The sequence below is a fragment of the Equus asinus genome, chromosome 15 (assembly GCF_041296235.1).
Source record: "Equus asinus isolate D_3611 breed Donkey chromosome 15, EquAss-T2T_v2, whole genome shotgun sequence".
In the NCBI taxonomy this organism is placed as follows: domain Eukaryota; kingdom Metazoa; phylum Chordata; class Mammalia; order Perissodactyla; family Equidae; genus Equus; species Equus asinus.
In genome coordinates, this window is record NC_091804.1 from 42,221,505 (window position 1) to 42,244,777 (window position 23,273).

The 23,273-nt window shown below is 42.0% G+C and overlaps 1 long non-coding RNA gene across 1 annotated transcript; it reads left to right on the plus strand.

Annotated features, from left to right (window-relative positions):
- Nucleotides 1-15,591: 15,591 nt before the first annotated feature.
- Nucleotides 15,592-18,818, plus strand: LOC139040273 (uncharacterized). The gene is made up of 2 exons (XR_011494445.1): nt 15,592-15,794; nt 18,591-18,818. It is a non-coding gene; the product is annotated as an uncharacterized lncRNA (long non-coding RNA).
- Nucleotides 18,819-23,273: the final 4,455 nt, after the last annotated feature.

Here is a 23,273-nt window from a genome sequence, read left to right on the forward strand (position 1 = left end):
TTCCCTCCTTATGTCACAAGACACTCTGAGGGTGCATGTAAAGGGCCCCATGACTATGATATCATCTTTATGGAGATATAAAGATGTCATAGATGTTTTTCTTGAAAATAATGTTTATAAAAAAGTACACTGTAAGATATAATACTGATCCCAAGAAGCTGTCTTCTCTCACCTTCAAAGAAATCAAGATAGAAATAAAATTGTTCTTATTAATATTTGTGGATATTATTCATATCTAAGTGAGAGTTTTGCTTGTGAAAAAGGATGATATCTGAATTCACTCTAAAGTTTTAGATTTCTGCCCTGTTTACTTTTCCAAGTTATTAAAGATTTTATGTCTCTCTTAGTTTTCAAGTATGCAGCAAAATATTGTAAATCCATCAGAAAAACACTGGAATTTTAACCTGTAGTAATTCAAAGCTGCTCCTTTGAATGCAGGGTACCACCATTCACAGTATAGTCTATTGTGTTCTGTTTACATAGAATGCAGTGTGAATGGTGCCCACCTGGAGTTGGTCAATGGACTGAAATAATCTTAGCAAACTCGTAATAGTTTGGGCACAACCACTGCTCCTTCATCATCCAGCTGGGCCTGCTGCTGGTGCCACGGTCTGTTAGATAGTGACCTACGAGACCTCCTGGCCTTGTTGATATTTCTTCACTTATCAGTGGATCATTAGTTGGAGTATTTCCTTAGTCATAGAGACTGGCAGTTTATTGAGATGTTCTCAGTAGGAACTACATTTGAAGATAACCAAATGCTGACTTAAACATGAATGTGAAAAAAATATACTCTTTCTTCTTGAGGATTTAAGATTGTTTTGGTATTTTGTGATTCTTAAACTTTTAGCTGTTTTTAAGAGTGGTGATCTGATTTTTTTTAAAAAATCTTTCCTATAACATTTGAATGTTTAATTCTTTTGAAAACATTTATGTTTTTCTGACCAGCCAACAACACTTAATATCTTCAGTAGTTTCTAAGATTAAGAAAATAGGAGACAGCTAGAGAGATTTGGCAAACAAGCATGTAATAATCTGGCAAGGAGATTCTTGGGCAAGAGTATATGGGTTTGAGTTTATTGCAACACTTGAAAGCAATTAAAATGAGTTTTTTTCCCCCTCAAACTTATTTTTGTCCTTTGTATTTAAGCACATACAGGCATACAACTGAAAAATAACATTACAAGAATAAATGCATCCTTAAGCTGATCACGTCAAGAAGCTACTGCCAGGGGGTCTTTAGGGACTATTAGGAATGTCTGTAATCCACTCCCAGGCTTATTGTAGGTGTCAAGACTAACCCTTTAAGAAAAACTAATCAGATCCTCACTATTCAAATTTAATTTATATTGTTGACTTGATATAGAATATCCTACATAGTGTTAAAAATACCATCTTCCAAACTGTGGGGACAGACACTGAAATGATATCTATGCGGTTAAACTATGGTAAATGTGTGTTGAACAAATGTAAATAGAATGTAGTAGCAGCTACTGTTGATGAAGCTGAATCATTCGGGATAATTCTGCAGTCAGCTAGAAGAATGCTGTTCTTAGTTCTATGTACCTGCCATATTTTAAACACAACAGTGGTCAAATTTTATAATATCACTTCAAAAAGGTTAGAGGATACACTCTACGATGCAATGTACAATCCTTAAAAAATACTTTTTGATTTTTATGGTTAGAAAACCTTTTCTCATTATAGGAAGTTTGAAAACTGCAGAAAACACCCATAAACCCAAGCTATAACACCCAGAAACAACCACAGTTCCTATGTTGGTGTGTTTCCTTGTAGCTTTTTAAAAATAGCCTAGTACGTGGTAGTATTCTCCTTTTTTTCATCTGATTGTTCACAGAGATGATTTTTCTCACGTTTTAAAAATAACATTAGCCTCGTAAATCACGTCTTGTTTTCTTTCTCTTATAAAAACTTACAAAGTGCACACGCTGCACACACTCCTATCTCCCCTCACCACCCCCTACAACCCATTTTGGTCGGGCGGGATGGGGCAGAATCTCTCTGAAAAGTGAAACAGAAAAAAACAATGGTTTCACTGACAGTTGAATTAAAACCCTAACAGGTAAAGACTATCACACCACTGAAACTCCTTTTTTCTCTGCATCTTAAGAGATTTCAGAGCAAATTATCCAGGAATAAAGGCCACAAAAAGGATATTCACATTGTAAAGGAAAACTAAATTGACAGGGTAATTATCTCCTTTAAACAATCTTTGCTCTGGTCATAGTAGTGACCCCTAGGGAGGGGCCCTGGGAGGCTGGGGGACCACAGTAGGAGGGGGACTGGCTTTTTTCTGTGTCCCCCTTGTACCTCTTGAATTTGATATCAGAAGCAGGTATTAACTTCTTAAAAAAATACATATGTAGATTTTTTTAAGTAGAGTAATACATGTGTCTGCATTATCATCTTTAGGGACCAAGCTCATCAAGTAAGAAGCTTATCACCTCTGTTTCGCAATACATGAGGTCTTTTCACTCCTCTCTTCTCTCCTTTCCACTCCAGAATCAAAATTTGTTTGGGGTGAGGGGGAGAGGTGCACAATAACTAAAAATAGGACACCTGCTCCATTTCTTCCATGAGTAAATTGTCAGAAAAGCCTTGACAAGGCCCCCAAAACTAGATTATCTATCCACATAAGATATAAACACCTAAAGATATAAATATAAACACATAAATATATGAAATGAATCTTTACAGCATCTGTATGGTTTCTATTCCAAGCGTTTTTCACGCATTCGCCGGCAGATCGGGCCTCGGAGATGGTGAATCGGCTGCTACCAGGTGAACTGATGTCCGATTCGCCGCAACCCGGAGGGAGGTGCCACGCGCTGCCACGCGAGCGCTGCTTCCGGGCACCTGCGTGCGGATGCGCTGTCTCGACTCCCTCCTATTTTACCGCGGGTGTGATTAATTTAGACATTTTCTGAAGCATTTCTTCAAATCCATTCTCTTCCTGAGTCAATATGGGCTTTCCTCATCCTATTTCCTTGAAATATTTCCACCTCACGTGGATGAGCAATTGCGCTGGAGCACAGTTTCTGCCGGAACACACAATGAATAATAGGTGCTTACACAGATGTGAAAAGATGTACAATGTGAGCTTCCCTTCCAAAATGACAAGTGATTCTGGTTTAATTCGCAGTATTAAATGTTGCAAGATTTGTAATGTGACATAAAACGTGAGAATCTACTATAGGGCACCTCGTACGTATTTTGTCTTTCTCTATTCTATTTCAATCTGACTGTCTGTCTGGCTTGGAGAACTAGCCAGGGACCCAGGAAGTCATCAACACCACAGGCAAGCAGGGCAGACTCCTGAAACCGGAGTAGTAACAGAATCGGTCCTGACCGAACACACCAGACTTGAGTGACAAAAAGTTTGATTGTGTAATTTTCTCAGTAAGGTGAGGCTGGTCCCATGTTTGCTTATTACATTCTAGAAAACGTTTTTAATGCGTTTTAGATTCTTCCCCACTAAGTACTTTTGGCTTGTTAACACGGCTTTTTTGGCTTGTTAACACGGCTTGAACCGTTGCGCCTTATTATGAGGTTGTATTTTGAGAACGTGTGGTGAAAGTTGGGATTTTTTTCTTCCTCCTCCTTTTTTTCCCTACTGCTTTAAAAACAAGATAAGCCTGTATGCAAATAGAGTCCGTGGTAACCACAGTAACATTCTCGACTTTATTTATTGAATAGAATTGCAGTCTTCCTTCACCCAATTAAGCTCTATTTGCATACCTTTAACATTAGAAACATTTATTCCAGCAATGAGTCATTTGAGACATCTTCTGGGTTTATAGCTCTGAGGCTGGATTCAACAGTACGAATGCCAGAAGAACGGATGTCTTCTGTATTAAAACTTCAGGATCGTTTATGTGCAGGGAGAGACAGAAAGAGAGCCTTTTTTTAATTCTAAAATTGAAATGTGCCCAAATGAACGAAAGATAATATTTGAAACATATCCGGTTATGTATTTCATACACTAAAGAAATAAACTATATGAAAGTCTCATTCTATAAAGAGATAAATGACAGGCTCTTCTCTTCTTGTGCTAAATATAACTAGTTTCTTAAAGAAGAGTGATAGCTGTGTATTTTGAATATTTTCTCTGACTTTACTGAGCTATAGTTGACATATAACATCGTGTAGGTTTGAGCTGTACAGCATGTTGGTTTGATACATTATATTTCGAATATGTTTAAATGGAAAAAAAAAAGGAAAGAGAGAGAGAAAGAGAAAGAACCTCAATGCTTTTCTCAGAAAGAACAGGAAGCCTGAAGGAGGAAGTATGTGACAGTTTATTTTTCAACAAGTACATGTTATCAAGTGAATGAAATTCCTCTGGAAACTATAAAAATGAAGATTGGAGGACAGCTGTGCTCAGATAGCACAGAAGCCTCCTCAATATTTAGAACCTTTTTTCAAAGCTGAGTTATTAATGAAAGCCAATTATTGCACTTTTCCAAAAGGAAACACTGAGTCATTCATGAAATGATCTAAGATTTCGAAACTTGCTTACACCATTTTTTTTTCTCCTCCTTCCCTACCTGTGCCAAAGGCTCAGAAACCAACCAGTAACCATGGCCTAAATCCAGGGAGCCGGCACCAAATTAGCTCGACTGCACAAGTAATTCAACAAAGACTCCTGATGCCCCAGAGGGTCACTGTCCCACCAGGATGCCAGCCTCAGGAGTGCCTCCACCACCAGCCTGGGCCCAGAGTCCTGGGGCCTCTGTTTACCCTCTGGGGGGTCTGTGATTAACTAGTTCTGGCACAATGATTATTTGGCCATACTCCTGGCCTGCCTCCAAGTTTCATGTGGAACAGCAAATGGGTGTGGGCCCACAGATAGGCAGGCCCGTGTTCCTAGGAGGTATTACATATTTATGGCCAGAACCCTGCAGAATTTGGCCAGAGATGGGACACAGATGAGAATGTGTTTGGCGAGGAAATACAGATTTCTTGATCCATTGATCGAGCATGCTTAAGCTTAGGCCATTAAATTATGTCCAAAGACAGTCAACAAATATTTGGGTCGGGAATAAACTGTGAGTGAGGTGGTTTTAATCTCGGGACAGCTTCACTTTGTCTCTTTCTAGATGAGGAAAGGTATTTCTAGGTACTTATTTTTGAAAACATGATTTTAGATAAATTCACCAAAAGTTAAACCACCAAAGTTCCTGAGTAGGCCCAGTGGAAGCAAGTTATTTCATCCTTACAAACAACCGTAAGTCCATGTACATAAATAATGTAGATAAGGAAACAATGTTTGGATCCAAACAATAGAGGAACGCTTGAAATCCTGCCTCCTTAACATAACACCTAACGTTTGCATTGCACTATTAGAAGGATGTTACAAATACATGATCTTAATATGACTCTGCAAGGTAGAGAAGGGAAGTGTACTGTCCCATTTCACAGATTAGGAAGCCATGGCTCAGAGAGACTGACCTTTCTAAGGTCACAAAGTCAGTGAGTTACAGAGCTCAAACTGAGGTCCAGGACTCCTGATGAAGTGCTGGGCCTTCCCCTCACCCCATGTCCCTTGGAACTCAAGTCTCAATGGTCTCTCCTGTATACCTGGACTCTGTGACCCATTATGTCCGTCGCTTTTACATTAAGCCTGTGTTATTCAACTCGTAGAATTCCAAGGAATATTCAAGTCTTCTTTCTACTCCCTACCTTGAAGATCCTGGTCCTTTTTCGTAACGGGGCATGTACCTATTTGAGAAGGAAGTGGTCTAGATTCTGGTGTTACTGTAGAATGGCTTCCTCTTTTTCTTCTTGAATTTATTTTGGTATTATTTTATTCTGACACCTAAAAAAATCCCAGATTCTGTACTACATATGAGGGATTTTTTTAAAAACCCTTTCTCATCCACTAAGATGTTACTAATAATCACCGGTGATTTTTAATTTCCTATTGTGTGTTTATTTTTCACATTTTTTACAAAGATTTTTTTTTTTTGGTCATTTAGGAAAGAAATTATTTTTAAAAACTATCTTATCGTTTTTGTGTAACTCACATGGTGTAATTCACACAGTGGGTGGTTATTACTAACTTGGGTAGAAAAAACTATCCAGTTTCATGACAACCCGTTAGCCAGTTTTTAGGTCTCACTTACTCACGATATGCCCGGTAAGCACCTGGTTAAAAATTGATGATTCTGGGGCAGCCTTTCTCAAGTGATTTTTGTAAAATACCTAGGAGACCTTGAACATTCTGTTACAGAGTTTACAATCACAGGGAGAAGGACGGAGGGCGGTGTTCACAAGGAATATTACTTTATTACTCAGCTAAAAGTCCCTTTGGCTCTAAAAGTACCTCCTCCTGGTGCCACAGGCTGGGAGAAGTCAGCATTTTCTCTCCCTTACTGGAATTTTTACTCTGCAGAAGACCTGTCTTCTGTGAACAATTCCATTTTCAGAAGACATAAAAGAAAACCTTGTTCTTTTAGTAAATGATTTCCCCCCAATGGTTACAGATCCCTCTCTCCTAATTAGACTCTTATTTGCAGAATAGTAGCCACTGGGGGCGGGGGAACTGTCACCAACACACATCGTAATAATGGCAAACATTTTTATATCTTGCTCACCACGTCTCAAGCACTATTCTAAGCGTTTTATATATACTAGCTCAGTGAATCCTTGTTACCCTATGGATGGAACAGATGCCATTTTCCAGAGGAGGAAACTGAGGCACAGAAATGTAAACTAGCCTGCCCAAGATCACACAGCTAAGCGCCACGCTCTGACCCATTGTTTTTAGCTGCCTCCGGGCAAGTACTGCAGCCTGCAAATCTTCAACAAAGTTAGCTCACTGACCTCTGTCCCAGAGGCAGAACTTTTGTGAATGTCACAGGTGAACATCGGAGAGTGTCACTAGGGAGACCTGGATGGAACAGAGAGCTGGAGCCCACTGAGAAAGAGAGGTGTGTGACATTGATCCGGGTCAACACTTTATTTCTCCCCATGGATGTTTCCTTTAAATCTCTGAGCCAACTCAGTTGTTGCAACACACATAGTGGTTCCCTAGCTGGGTCAGGTCAGCTAGAAAATATGACATGTGTTTAAGAGAAAGTGCTAGATCTTTTAGCTTGGAACAAGCAGATTCATTTCAATTTGTTTAAAATGCTTATAAAACTTCAGTTGTAACATGTTAAAGCTTGGAGGATTTTTTTACTGGCTGAAGGACTGATAGGTACTATCTTAAAAAACAGTAATCAATAAGCAAACTAGAAACTTGGAAACAAAAAAGAAAAACCCAAAAACAGAACCTGCCAAACAAACCATAAATTAGATTTAGGTATAATGCTTGAGAAGATCTATTTTTTGCTTAGTTCTTTGTTCTAGTTACTCAAATGTCCACAGATAAAAGTTTTGTTTCATCTTTTATATATTTTGATACATATTATAAATATATTTATATATACATATACATAGCCTATGTATACAAAAATGTATACATTTAAAAATATACAGGAAATACTTTTCAATTTCTAAACCTGTAACATGGTAAATATGTCACCTTTTTTGAAACAAGGTTGGATATCAATCAACTAATCCACGAGTAGAAAACAAATATCATTTTTCTTGGATAATTCAGAATTCTTCAATGCCCTCATTCTGAACTGAATAATCATACAGGATGAAATAGAAAGAAAGTCAAGTTTTACCTACATGGATTCGTAACCTTCCCTGGAAGCTTGTTTTTGTGGACTGAATTCCTAATATCAGTTTTGTTCTCATGATTTCTCTCTTCCTCCTTCTAAAGGGGAAGTGAAAAAATAAAAGAGCTCAATTATTACACATACACACATTTTTAAATGCAGCACGCAGTATATAAATATTGCCATGCAATTTTAACAAGAGAAAGAAAAGCTACGTCTGGGACACAATGAAGTACACAGAACTTAGACGGGTCATTAAAACTTGTCTTTATTATCAAGTTGCTAAACACTAAGGAACACATACAAACGTTATGACAAGTATGATTTAAGTGGGCTTTCCATTTGGTGTCTGATGAAAAGACCTGAAGGCTCGCATTTTAAAGTGAACTCCACGTCAGCCCCACAAGAGAAAGCTGAAATGATTTCGTTGCAGGAAAAAAATTCAGTGAACTTTTTAGTTCTTATCGAGTCAAACAGATTTATTCTGATAAAGCCAAACACCATGAATGCTAAAGGCTGTGCCAGTCCCTTCTCCATGGAGAAGCAGCCTCCTCACGACCACATACAGGATGTTTTCCACTCACTCAAACTTTATCTAAAGGAAAATATAGGGGTCGGACTGATGGCACAGCGCTTAAGTTCAAGTGCTCTGCCTCGGCGGCCCAGGGTTTGCTGGTTTGGATCCCGGGCACAGACCTAGCACCGCTTATTAAGCCATGCTGCAGTGGCGTCCCACATATAAAATACAGGAAGATAGGCATGGATGTTAGCTCAGGGCCAGTCTTCCTCAGCAAAAAAGAGGAGGATCGGCTGCACATGTTAGCTGAGGGCCAACCTTCCTTAAAAAAAAGAAAGAAAGAAAGAAAAAATATAGTAAGCAAACACAGTCAAATGTGTCATCTATGTAAAATCCATGGATTTCTGATGTCTCTGCATTACAAATTTCGGATTCAAATAGATAAAGAGATTTATGAAATGATTACTCTGTAATCTGAGTGAAATCTTGATGGTGTGCAATGCATGAAAACCTTACACCCACCGACAGCCATTCAACAACACGTTTCTATTGCAGACCTAGTGTAGCAGGGACTATTTTAGGGACAGAATAAGACTCACAAGGTCCTTGAAAACAGAGTTACTTTCCTACAGCCATGACACAATGGGAGTGTTTCAAAATATGCCAGGCACCTTCCTTTTCTTTTTCTTTTCTTTTTTTTTTTTTTGAGGAAGATCAGCCCTGAGCTAACATCTGCTGCCAGTCCTCCTCTTTTTTGCTGAGGAAGACTGGCTCTGAGCTAACATCCATGCCCATCTTCCTCTACTTTATGTGTGGGACGCCTGCCACAGCATGGCTTGCCAAGCGGTGCCATGTCCGCACCCGGGATCCGAACCCGTTAACCCGGGGCCACCAAAGCAGAACCGGCAAACTTGACCGCTGCGCCACTGGCCCAGGCCCTCTTTTTCATATTCACAGAAAATTTGCTGAGCTCCCCTATGTGCCTGCACCTGTGTTGGTGCAGAAATGCAGAACTGATGAATAAGCCTGGTCCTAACTGGAGCCAAAGTTTTAGTCAGGTAAACAAACAGACATTGAACAGCAAATTCTGGTGGATTGCAACCATGTGTAAGCAGGTTGGCGGGGCCTCGCCTAGAAGACGACCTGGCTCTCGCGCTCCGAGTGGCCCCCAGCGATTCAGGGCAGGTGTTCGCCCGCACCTTACACACAGTATTTCCCTACCACTGGAATAAGTGCTCCGTAGAAAAATCACACAGTGCTCTGAGGCCGGCTTTTCCACGAGGAATAAGAGGGACAGTACCCAGGTCCCAGCATGCTTTTAGGGACCCCCCAAAATGTTTTTATTTTAATTTCTTTTAAAACCAGAAGAAAAAAATTGATAATAGCAAATATAGAATAATAAATCCAGCCCAGATTATTCGTCTTTCTGCCAATGTAGCAGCGAAATATAATTTTTAATATCCTTTGACGGAAGAAGGAGCCCACAAAGGCAAATAATACCTTGGGCCCACAACAGTCATGATTTGGCCCTAGTGCTGTGGGAAGATATATACAAGGGACCTGGCCCTGGAGGTGGTGGGAGAGGGACAAGGCTTCCAGGAAGAAGAGACAGTTAGCTGAGACCTGCAGGGAGATGAGAAATCAACCATGCTAAAGGCAGGGTAGGAAGGAATGAGCAGGGAGAAGTTAGAAAAAGGAAGAGACTTCTAAGCAGTGGGAACAGGATGTGCAAAGGGCCTGGGGTAGGAAGGAGCATGAAAATGTGAGGAACTCAAAGACAACAATAAGGTTAGAGAAACTCTGGCATGGGGGAAAAAACAGCGTGAACAGAGGCAGGGGCTGGTCAAGGTTGGGCTTACAGACAACAAAGAAAAATATGGATCTGGTTTTTTTCCCTCCTTTGTCTGATTCCTAGTTTGTTTCCAAGAGGAGATCAACGTGTCAGATATATTGATTTCTGTCTTACTGATTTGCAAAGTATGCACGAGAATCTCCTTTTAATTATTATCTTTTCAATGCTAACAACCATATAGATTTTGTTTGTTAGGGTTTGAGGGTACGTCTGACGAAAGAGAGAAGAAAACTTTCATTGTTTCTGCCTAGAGAACGAACCAACTTCATTTCCCAGAAGTTTTCTTGGTTTCTTTGATACTAAGATTTGATAACCAGGCAAGATAGTCAAAGTCTCATCACTGATACTACAATTTGGAAAGTTCTCCAAGGCTTTATGTCTGATTGTAAGAATATTCACGAAGATTTTAGTTTCAAGATACTTACTCTGTTCTGGTAACTGGGAGGGGAGGGGAGAAATAAAACCGCGAACACTGTGATTTTCATTTATCATCACAGTCTGCATGGGCAGCACGAGGCCCATGAAACTGACCAGCCCATCACGGCGTCAGGGCCTCCTGCAGCCGCACGCCCCTCCTGATGTGAAGGAGAGCTGGGATTCTGAAGGAGGCAGCCAGGTTCAGCTTGAGCCAGATGCCGAGATGTGGAAATGCTGGTCTAATATGAACGAATATTCCACTTTCTCAAAAGAAACCAGAAATCTGGGTTTTTATGTAAAATCACTCAACTTTCAACACCACAGACCAACCAAAATGCATCTGTGGCCACATTCAGCCTGGGAGCCTTCAGTTCCGGGTCCCCGCTGTGGCTTTGCACAATGCTGGGGGGCTCATTCACACAGCAGTACCTTGAGTTGTGCAACAGGGCAGCCTTGCCTCCGAATCACAACGTGCTCATTCTTAGCATCCACTAGACCTGGCCTCGTGCTTTTCCTGTCCCAGCCGGAACGGTGCGTGACCCACGGCAAACACTCAGCGAATATCTGTTGAGTGAATCAAGATCTTGTCTTCTTTACGAAGATTTGCCAGCTGGCTCAAGCCCTTTCTCTCCTTCCAACACCTTCCTAAGCAATGCCATCTGTCCATCTCATCTCCACAGCTTATAAGCTGTCTGACCTTGGACAAGTTACCTGACCTCTCTGTGCTTCTTTCTCACTTGTAAATGGGAATGATAATAACTCTTAAGCTTGTTGTGAGGACTAAATTAGTTAACATGTGTCAAGTGTTTAAAACAACGCCTGGCAAGTAGTAAGTACTCAATACAGGCTAGCTAGTAGTATTGTTTAATCATATCTTAATTAATCATCTCATATTTTGTGTATCTTTCTCTCAATTAAGTTAAAAAATCCTTTCTGTGCTGATTCTACAACTTTTTTCTTGTTTTTCTCTCAGTAATTAGCATGATACAACCTACAGAGTAGATATTCCCTAAATAAATATTAGGGAATTGATAAAAATAAATTTTAGCAACTATATTAATTGAGACCAGAATCAGTTGTAAATATCAGAAAAGCAGAAGAGAAGAATTTATTTCTCCCTCATGAAAAATAGACTTGCAGGTAGTCAGTCTAGGGCTGTGTGGCACTTCATCATGTCAGGAACTGGGCTCTTTCTATCTTACTGTTCCACCATCCTTTCATGTGGCTTCTGCCTCATGAGCCATCATGGCTGCTCAAGCTCCAGCCGTCAGACCACATTCCAGCTAGCAGGAGGAATGGGGGGAGGTCAGAAAAGGAGACATGCCTCTTTTAAGACACTTCCAGGAAGCCATATATACCACTTCCCCTTACAAACCGTTGGTCAGAATGTAGACACATAGCTACCCTCACGTGCAAAGGAGTCTGGGAAACATGCCCTTTTATCTGGGTGGCCATGCACCAACTAAAAGTTGGGGATTTTATTGCTGAGGGAGAAGGGGAGACAGATCTCAGGGCAACTCGTGGTCCGGGTCCTGGCAGTTCAGTTTGATATGTGAATACCACAAAGAATGGGATGGTTCCAGCCCTCCTTAAGGCAGCTGGTAACGTGGGCCTGGCTGTGATTTGTGTAAAAGGCACTGCTTTATCTTCCGCTTAAAACTCTCATAATACTTTTAGAATTGATGGCTTTTCATTGATAAATGTCAGCGTTCGCTTATAAGGGAACTCCCTAAGGAAGAGAGATATCGACATAGAATCGGTTGCTTTACAAAAGTTTTCTTATTACGGACAATTTCAAACCAAACCCAAAGTGGGGAGAGGCCTCTCTAACCCTCCACCTACCCATTACACAGCTCCAACAGGCCTCAACTCCTGAGCCTCTTGTATCTTCTCCCTCACTCCCTCCACTATTTTGATGCAAACCCTACATACCAAATAATGTCATCTATTGATATTTTAGTATCTCTAAAAGATAAAGACTTCCTTAAAAAGTACAACCACAATATCATTGTCATACCTTACAATCTTAGCAACAAATCGTTAATATCATCAAAGATTTTTGCCACTATTTAAATTTCCCTCGTCTCACCAATTTTTTTTCTTTTTAGGAAGATTGGCCCTGAGCTAACATCTGTGTCCATCTTCCTCTATTTTGTACGTGGGGTGCCGCCACTGCGTGAGCAGTGCTAAGTCCACACCCAGGATTCAAACCTGCAAACCCCGGGCCGCCCAAGCAGAGGGCACGAACTTAACCACTATGCCCCTGGGCTGGTCCCTCACAGGTTTTTTTTTAGAGTTTATTTGTTTGCCTAAGAGACCCAACAGGGTCTTCCCAGTGCAGCTGGCTGACGTGTCTCTAAGTCCCTGTTAATTGACAGCTGCAGAGTTCAGCACAATAGCCGTGGGCCACATGGGGCTATTTAAATAAATTAATACTATAAAATTAAAAATTCAGTCCTTCAGCCGCACAAGCCACATTTCAAGTGTTTACTAGCCACATACGGCTAGTGCCTTCCAGGGCAGACAGAACACTCCCATCATCCCAGAAAGTTCTACTGGACAGCTCTGCTCTGGTAAGATGCCCCTGATTCTTTTTTTTCCTTGCAACTTATTTGTTGAAGAATGCGGGGCGTTTGTGCTGTCGAGGGCCCACATTTTGAACCCTGCTGATTCTACCCCCTGAGTCATTTCATGTGTTTCTCCATTCTCCGTCCTCCCTGCGAACCAGGAGTCAGACCTCGGGCCTTGATCAGACGCAGGGGCAATTCTTATTGCAGTTTAAGATGACAGGCAACCCCGTTCTCGGTACTGTGTTAAAAAGCACACAGAAAGATCAAAGTGTGCAAGGATGTACACCAGAACATGATCATAGTTATTCTGGGGAACTAGAATGACCTTCTTTGGTCGATCCGTATTTCACTATTTATCCACTGTGAGCATGCCTTTCTAATGAACAGTAAATAATAGCTGCTATTCATTGCAACCATGTGCCAGGCCCAGTGCTGGGAGCTGCACTCACATGAGCTCATGGAATTCTATGCGGTAACTGTCATCTCCCCTCGGCAGTCAACACTCAGGAGACTGAGGGACTTGTGCAACGTCTTACGGGCGGTATTTGCTGGGGTCTGGATTTCATCTCTCAGTTGCCTGACACTCAAAGGATTCTGATTTTGGGAAGTGTGGCGTGCGGCCTGACAGGCTTGATTTCTGGAAAACTCGGTTAGGTTGTTCTGAGGCAGACCCAGGTCTGGGAAGTGAGGTCCAGCCCTGCTCACCACACTGCATCACCCTCAGCAAACATCTGGTCTCCCTGGGCTGAATCTTGCTCTCAGCTCAGAAGTCTTCTCCATCCGGCCCGGCGGAAGCCTGGAGCCCGGCGCCTGCGCAGAGCGCGCGCAGCCCGTGCACCTGCCTGGCTGCCCTGGTCCTGGGAGGCAGGCGGAGGGTGGGTGCCGGCCTGCCTCCCCGCAGCCTCCGCTCAGGGCCGCCTGCCCTCCCGCCCCGGCTTGGTGTTGAGCTCCGCCGTGTGCCAGGCACCTTGGGGACGTCAGCACCCAGCGCACCAGACAGCCCCAAATCCCTACCCTCCTGGGGCTTACACTTGGAGGTTTGGGAGGAGAGAGAGAAAAAATAAACAAGATAGTAAATTAAAAATAGAGAAAGCCAGATGGTGATAAGCTGTTAAAAAAGGATATGAAAAATAGGGATTGCGCGTGCACACGTGTGTGTGTGTGGCATGGTATGTGGGCGTTCATAGAATTTTTGAAAGAAGGGCCAGGGAAGGGCTCTCTCAGGCAGACGTTGACCCCCGAGGAACTGAGGGCCACGTCCAGCCCCTCCTGTTTTTGTCTAGCTGTGAGCTAAAAATGGTTTTCCATTTTTAACTCATTAGAATAAAAGTCAAAAGAACTACATTTTGTAACACATGAAAATTAGAGGAAATCCCATTTCCGTGTCCATAACTAAAGTTTTATTGGAACACAGCTCTGCTTGTTTGTTTATTGTCTCTGGCTGCTTTTGCATGACATCGGCAGAGTCGAGTATTGCCAAGGAGACCGTGTGGCCCATGATGCCTAAAATATTTACTCCCTTCCTTCCCATAAAGGTTTGCCAAGCCTGCCTTAAGGTGTCATTTGAAGAAGGACCTGAGGTAGGTGAGGGAGCAAGTCCTATATTTATCCGAGGGAATATCCAAGCAGATGTCACAGTACATGCAAAGGTCCTGAGGTAGGGTCGTGTCTGGTGTGGTCTTGGCAAGACAAGAACTCACTGGGACAGGAGCAGAGTGAATGAGGGCAGAAAGCAAAGGGGACCCGATTGTGTGCAGTCCATCAAAAAGACTTTGTCTCCTAGCCGGAGAAAGATGGAAGCCACAGCTTAGTTTGGGTTGTACTAAATTTGAGATGGTTTCAGACATCCAAGGGGAGATGAGTAAGTTGCTGCATCTGGGAGGTGGGAGCCAGGGGGAAGCTCAGGTTTGAGATCTATATTTAGGTGTCATCACTATGGCCACCGTGAGATCTAGATGACATCACTGACGCAGTGTGTAAAGACAGAAAGAATGAAATACAACATGCTGGACGCACCCCATCCCCACCACACAGACAGCCTCCCCAGCGGGCTCTCATCGTTTTCATAATCAAATCCAAAGTTGCTATCGTGTTAACCCATTCTGACCTCAACTCCTGCCAACTTTCTCCTCGTCCTAGCAGCTCTGACTGCGTTGTTCTTGCCTTTCCTCCAACGGATCCAGTTCATCCAGTCCTACGCCCCATGTCTGTTTAGGCACACTCCATTTGTTTTAGGCACACTCCATTTATAGGCTTTTGCATGGCTTGCTGGCCCACTTCATTCACGGCTCCATTCAAATCCAGCTCTTCAGGAACCTTACCTGGCTGCCTAATCAAATAGCCCCTCCTCATCTCCATCCCACGGGCCTGTGTCATTTCCTCTCTGTCTGTCAATTCCTGTCTTCATTATTGTCTTCTCCCTGGAGACAGTAAGCTCCCTGAGGGCAGAGACTGACACATGATAGGCACTCAAAGATCTGTCAAATAACTTACTAAAGGAATGGGTAAGGTATGGTAATTTTCTACTTTTTACATTCTGCATTCTCTACCCAAAATCCTAGCAATCTACCACGGAAACTCTCAGTTTAGCTGTCTCAATCGGTGACTTCAGAGCTCAACCTTAGATGTGCACACAGTCACGGAGAGGACTTGTGAGCAAGAGGTCACATCAGCAGGAGGAGGGCAGGGAATAATCCTGTGTTCAGGCAGCTTAATAAGATCATCAGGATGGGACGCTATAAAATCAGGTGAGTCGAGGGGAGGGGCAGGCGGTCGTCGGATACACCCCTTCCGGTTCCCTTCGTGTTTGCTCCATCATTTCTGGAAAAGGGGTTTCCTCGTGGGTGTTTGGCAAAACAAGTTTTAGTATTTTCCTGCATGGGCAAAAAGACAAATACCAGGAGAGGAGATTTTCCAGGGATATGCAAGTTGCAGCCAAATAAAGTGACTTTCGGTGGGTCTCTGCCAAAAAGGAGAATCAGCTTTCATCTATTCCTAAAATAAAAGCCGTTGGAGAAGGAAAAGAAGGGGAAAAAAATAGCAGTTACGTTGAAAATACAGAATTTAGAATGGCTGCTTGCTGGAACAAAACGGGGGGGGGGGTTTTAGGGCAGAGAAACTATTCTGTATGATACTGTAACCGTGGATACATGTCATGATGCATTTTTCAAAACCCATAGAATGTACAACATAAAGAATGAAACAATGGAAACTACAGACTTTATCAATATTGGTTCATCAGTTTATTTAAATGTAGCACATTAAGGCAAGATGTTGACAGGAAAATGGTATGGGGGAGTGGGGAGGGCAGAAGGGAACCCTTGGCACTATCTGTTCAATTTTCCTGTATACCCAAAACTACTCTAAAAGCAAAATCTATTAATTACAAAAAAAATAAAAGCTTAAAAGACACTTTTTAATGAGTGCCAAACTTGTGAAGATAACCCTTCATTTCACGATTGTATGAATGGGAGATAGAAACATCTTTAAGCATATGTAGCTCTTGAGAGAGTGAAGCGGAAAACGATGCCAGCCACCATTCATTCATTTGGAATCGATCCACCGTTCTTGAGTTTGAACCGCGTGGCTGTGCTTTGGCTGTTGTTTGCTTTTAAATGTCAGTATTTTGTCATCCAAAAAAAGCCCTCAGAGTTCGGAGACTTTTAAAAGACAATATCAAATGTTTCAACAACTGACAAACCTCAGACTTCCTGTATTTCTGTAACTTGTAGTTTTCCCTTCCTTCTTCTTTTAATTTGTTAATGATCTCTCAGGCTACAGGCTCTCTCTGTCACACGTCCCTAACTAGATCAGTAGATCAAAGGTGAGGCTTTGCTAAGTAATCAGTGTAATTTCACCCATGTAGCAAGCTATTAAAAACAGACCGCTGGGGTTTTTCAAGGACAACCGAGGTATTGATTTGGCAACCAAAAACTCCTGCACAGCAAGCAGTAATATACAAGGGCCAGTGTTTCCGCGCCATCACTATTCCTTACTCACGCCATCCCTGGTGAAATCCTGCAAGACTCAGCAAATGCAGCACACCCAGCCCCCGCCATCCCCTCGCTGCTTTCAGAAAGGAATGCCACTGTTATAAATTAGAGAAGGAAAGAGAAACCTCCTCTTTTCTCTGACAAGCTTTTTCTCCCCCCAGAGATTTGTTTGCTCATGCATAATTTTTCCTCCCAGTCATTACACCTTTATGTGGATTTCTTTTTAAAAAGGACAATTTAATTATGTAATTTGTTTAGCATTTCTGGAATGAGGAAACTTTTCTGCTGGTATTGTTGTGAAAATCTAGACAAGGCACCCGTGTGATAGATCACTCTGAGCCTTAGAAGGAAATGATTCACCACAATACTGTAACCGAAAGTGTCCTAACGCCAGGGAAGAAGGTAGGTCATTAACAAAGCAGCTATTGGAGGCACCAGAGCCTCCTCGGCTCAGCCTCACCTGCAGGGGTTCCCTGTGCCCAGTTTAGCTGCTCCCATCAGCTTTGTTCCTGTTCTCGCTTTCCTCTGTCCAAACACAAATAATTGATGCTGGGAACTCAGTCTCCTTTTTTTTTTTTTTTTTTTGGTGGCAAAGATTGGCCCTGAGTGAACACCTGTTGCCAATCTTCCTCTTTTTGCTTGAGGAAGATTGTCTCTGAGCTAACATCTGTGCCAATCTTCCTCTATTTCATATGTGTGACACCACCACAGCATGGCTTGATGAGAGGTGTGCAGGTCCCCACCTGAGATCCGAACCTGCCAAACCCCAGGCCACCAACTCGGAGTGCATGAACTTAATCACTATGCCACCAGGCTGGCACCCTCATCCTCCATTTTTAATTTTTAAAACAAATCTACAAATGTCTGATTCTTAATAATCCCCATCTGTCCACCTGCTGCCACATAGGCCTTCCCAGGCTCTACCATCTTCTAATTTTGCACTGAAATTTGCACTTAAATTGGTTGGGTGAATGAACAGATAAAATCAAAAATGTTCAGAATAAACCCAAAGTTATAAAAATAAAATATATCTTTAAAAAATAAAATAAATGTTTATTTAAACAAAAAACATGCACGAAAGCAATGTGTGGAAGAGGTGAACACTGGCCACAACTATTTCTAATAAAAAGATGTCAAACAACAAAAACAAAACAGCAGGGAAACTAAAAGATGAAAAATGTGTATTAAGAAAAAATGGGGAGGCTGGCCCCGTGGCCGAGTGGTTAAGTTCGCACGCTCCGCTGCAGGTGGCCCAGTGTTTCGTTGGTTCCAATCCTGGGTGCGGACATGGCACTGCTCATCAAACCACGCTGAGGCAGCGTCCCACATGCCACAACTAGAAGGACCCACAACGAAGATATACAACTATGTACCGGGGGGGCTTTGGGGAGAAAAAGGAAAAAATAAAATCTTAAAAAAAAAAAAAAATGTGTATTCCCCTCTGAATGTTTTGGTGAAGGCAGATCACAGACATAGCCGTGCTGTAAACGATGAGGTGCATTATTCTTTATACAAAGTCATGTGAAATATTTCTCATCTTCCTTTATTTAGTTACATTTCAAAACTGAAAGCTGATCACTATGGATGGAAAGTTACCCGAATATCTTACACGCTGAGATTCAAGTTGCTACTTTCAATCCACTTACTCCACATGGAAGCAACCGGATTTGATCCATGTATTTTGAACAAATGGGCTAAAAACCAGGCGGGATCACAATACGACTTTCACGGGTCTCTTACTCTATAAAAAAGTAAAATAAATTGTATTTTATAACTGCATTGGTATACAATGAATATATTAGTATTAAATATTAAAACACTTTCATCAACCTAAAAAGTCACTTTTTTCTTCTGATTTTAAAAGACATTAAAGCTTTTTTGTAGGCCCACTGTGTCTAATGGAGAAGTCTGCCCTGGAAGAAGGTCATTTTATAGAAACACAGATGAAATAATCTCAAACCTAATGGCAGAAGACATTTTTTAACATTAAAAAAAAAATCTGTCAGTGAATTGTCACAATTATGAAAAATATTTGTGTTCATTTAGAAAAGGAAAAACTTCAATACAAAATAAAAATCATGGGACCTGCCTGGTGGCGCGGCAGTTAAGTTCACACGTTCGGCTTCCACAGCCCAAGGTTCACTGGCTCAGATCCCGGGTGCAGACATGGCACTGCTTGGCAAGCCATGCTGTGGCAGGCGTCCCACGTATAAAGTAGAGGAAGATGGGCATGGATGTTAGCTCAGGGCCAGTCTTCCTCAGCAAAAAGAGCAGGATTGGCAACAGATGTTAGCTCAGGGCTAATCTTCCTCAAAAAATAAATAAAATACAAAGCAAAATAAAAATCAACTTGAGTGCTCAACATCAGGGGAATATAAATAAATTATGGTACCTCTATTCAACAGAACATTATTCCATCACTAAAAACCAACAGTTTTCAACAAACGGACAATCATCTTTTTATATATTTGAAGTGCAAAAAATATTTGGATGAGTTTTTTTCCTTAGACTTAGTGAAGGTGTGTGGAAATGGGCACTCATACATTTAGTGGGTAAACTAGCACTGACTTTTTGGAAGACAGTGGATGATATCTATTGAAATGCCAACTGTGCCTACTCTTTAATTCACAAATTCCACTTCTAGGCATTTATTGTACAAATTCACTCCCACAAATGTGTCAATATATAAAGGCATAGATATTCATGGTAACATTGCAACAGCAGAAATCGAAAAATAACTTAATATCCATCAGATTGGTTATATAAATGATGGTCTATTTTCACCATGGAATACTACATAGTCATTAAGAAGAATAACATAGACATGTAATAATATGGCTCATCGGCCAAAATTGTATTACCTGCTGATTCATAAGCTGGTGGTTCCCAGTCAAGTGAATTTTTGCTCTCTAGGGCACATTTGGCAATTTCTGGAGACATTTTGGCTTGTCACATCTGGGGTGCAAGAGGGATGTTACTGCTACTGGCATCTAGTGGGCAGAGGCCAGGGGCGCTGTTAGACATCCTACAATGCACAGGACAGCACCCCACAGCAAAGAACTATCCAGCTCCACACGCCAAAAGTTCTGAGGTTAAGAAATCCTGTTTTAAACTGATCATTGTCAAGGAGAATGGAACGTCCAGACTTGTGTGTTAATTGAGTTCTACCTTCTGGAACAAGGGAGGGTCCAGCCTCCCCTCTGAAGGATAATATCTGGAAAGAGTTAAGAGTTCTGTGAACAAGGGAGAATAGAATGATTGTCGTATTATGCAAGCAGCCAACAGTCTCAGCCACAAACATAGAAAATAGAGTCCGCAAACAAGACAGAGAGAGAATAACATAAAAATAAAGAATATTTTCATAGGTATGTAAAAGATTGAAAGGATATACACCAAACTATCATTCAGCCACAAAAGAGAAGAAAATCCTGCCATTTGTGACAACGTGGATGAACCTGGAGGGCATGATGCTAAGCGAAATAAGTCAGACAGAGAGGGACAAATACTATATGGTATCACTTACATGTAGATTTTTTTTTTAAGCTGAACTCATAGAAACAGAGTAGAATGGTGGTTGCCAGGGTGGGGTGGGGTAGAAGAAATGGAGATGTGTCAGTCAAAAGATACAAACTTTCAGTTTAAGATGAATAAGTTCTGAGGGTTCAATGCATAGCATGGTGACCACAGTTAGTAACCCTATGTTAGATACTTGAAATGTGCTAAGAGGACAGATCTAAGTGTGCTCACACACACACAAAAGGCAGCTGTGAGCTGATGGACGTGTCAATTAACCTGACTGTGGGAATCATTTGGCAATGTATACAAGATCAAATCATCGCTTCTTACACTTTAACTACGTTATAATTTTATCAAGCATACCTCAATAAAGCTGGGGGAAAATAACAATAGCAAACACCTGCCTAGAACCTACCATGTGCTGGGCACTGCTCTGTGTGCTTTCCAACCGTTAGCTCACGGTGTCCTCACAGCTACTGGATCTTCATTTCACACAAGTGGACACAGAGCCCTGGCACCTTTCTCACGGTCACAGTGCTAAGTGGCGAGTTGGGGATTTGAACCCAGGCATTCTGGGCCCAGAGCTCAGACTCTGGGTCACTATGTCATCAGGCTAGGCTGAGTTACTACACTGGCCTCCGAATTCGTCATCTACTCAGAATCTTGGTGCCCATGATTCCATCCCATCCTTTTCTTGTCATGAGTCATTTTTCTAAAACACAATTCCTGTCGCTCATCTCTCGGGGCCTCCCAGTAGCTTCTTCTTCATGCTTTGGGGAAACAGACTTTCAGGCCCAGGAGCCACAGCACTGCAAGGCCGGTCCCCGGGCAGCCCTCAAGGCTGAATTCAGCCTGCAGACAGGTGCAGTTTGTCCTACACAATGATTTCATTTTTAAAAAATTACTTTTTAACATCTAAAATCCTGGAGAATGAGGAAGTAGCCAGACAAATCCCCAAAAGGAAGCATTGGGTAGGACAACTGGCCCGGCCTATTTCAAAAGTCAAGGAGAAGGAAAAAGGGACTGTGCTAGATTAGAAAAGGCTTGAGTGCATAACAAGCCAGTTTCACGCCTAGGCCCGGATTGCATCTTGGTTCGGATAAACCAGCTACAAAGGACATTTTGTGAGTCAGTGGGGAAATTTGAATATGGAGTGGGATTAGATAAGAAAAAAATGCATTGCAATGGAAGGGTGGAGATCGTTAACTCAATAAATCAGGCATGATCTTCTTCTGGTAAAAAATACATGGATGTTTATGCACACAGGAAAAGATCTGGAAGCGTAAAGTGTGAACAGAGGTTGGAGTTGGATGCCTTTCTTTTTTCATTATTGTCTAGCTCTATTTCTTAACTTTCTACAAAATGCATGTATAGGGGCCAGCCCAGAGGCGCAACGGTTAAGTACCCACATTCCGCTTCGGGGGCCCCGGGGTTCGCCAGTTCAGATCCTGGGTGCAGACATGGCACCACTTGGCAAGTCACACTGTGGTAGGCGTCGCACATAGAAAGTGGAGGAAGACGGGCACAGATGTTAGCTCAGGGCCAGACTTCCTCAGCAAAAAGAAGAGGATTGGCAGCAGATGTTATCTCAGTGCTAATCTTCCTCAAAAAAAAAAAAAAATGCATGTATACTTGTGCTTGAGACAACAAAAGGTTATTTTTGATAAAAATAAAAATAAAATAACCTGGAAAGTTAACATTACAAATCCAGAGTTTTGGCTTATCTTGACAAATTGCAGGAAGTTCCTTTATTCCCTTCTCGCTCCGTCCGGGCAGCACAGCATGAGGCGCCCCCTTGGATGGGACACGGACTCTAGTTCAGAAGCCCCTGGCCTACTTGTTCGTTCATTCATTCATTTATTCATTCAACAAATATTTCTTTTTTTTTTTTTCTGCTTTATCTCCCCAAACCCCCCCGTACATAGTTGTATATCTTAGTTGCACGTCCTTCTAGTTGTGGGATTCAACAAATATTTCTTGAGGACTTCGTCTGTGCCCAGCACTGTTTCCAAGACAATAAATAGAACTAAGCCTCTGCCCTCATGTAACTTAGATTCTCATGAGAGTGAGCAGATAATAATCAAACAAATGATTGTTTAACACGCATTTCAAGTGGGACTAGAACTCTAAAGAAATATCGAGACTGGTGAGGGGAGTGGTTCCGTCTGAGTAGACAAATGGATGCACAAGCCTGAGATTCAGCCCAGTGGACTGAGCTCAACAGGGAATGGGTGAGTCCTTAGCAGTTAGATGGGACAGAAACCCAAAGGAACGGGTACCCTTGAGTTCTTCTGTACTTTTGAGCTCTCTGGGGTACAAAAGGACACCACATTCCTCATCTCCATGGTGTCCTTTTGTACCCCAAAGAGCTCAAAAGTACAGAGGAACTCAACAGTACTCCTACGCCTTGACCCAAATGACAAATAAGGAGAAAAAAAAAGACGAAAACAAATGAGCTAACCCAGCCCAGTTTTCCTTCTAAACTCAGCCATCAGATTAAACCACTCTGCCTACCTGGGATAGGAGATGTGAGGGGTGAAGAGAGGTCAAGAGGTCAGGCTAGTGACATTCCTCCTACTTGGAAGGAAACACCAGCACTAGGGAAGCAGTGATCTCCTCCCGATGGCACCAATCCTCACTGACATTTCTCAGTTCTCTTCTTACTTGGCTCCAAGCAGGATGGCACCCTGTTGACCCTTCTTGCACTCACAACCACAC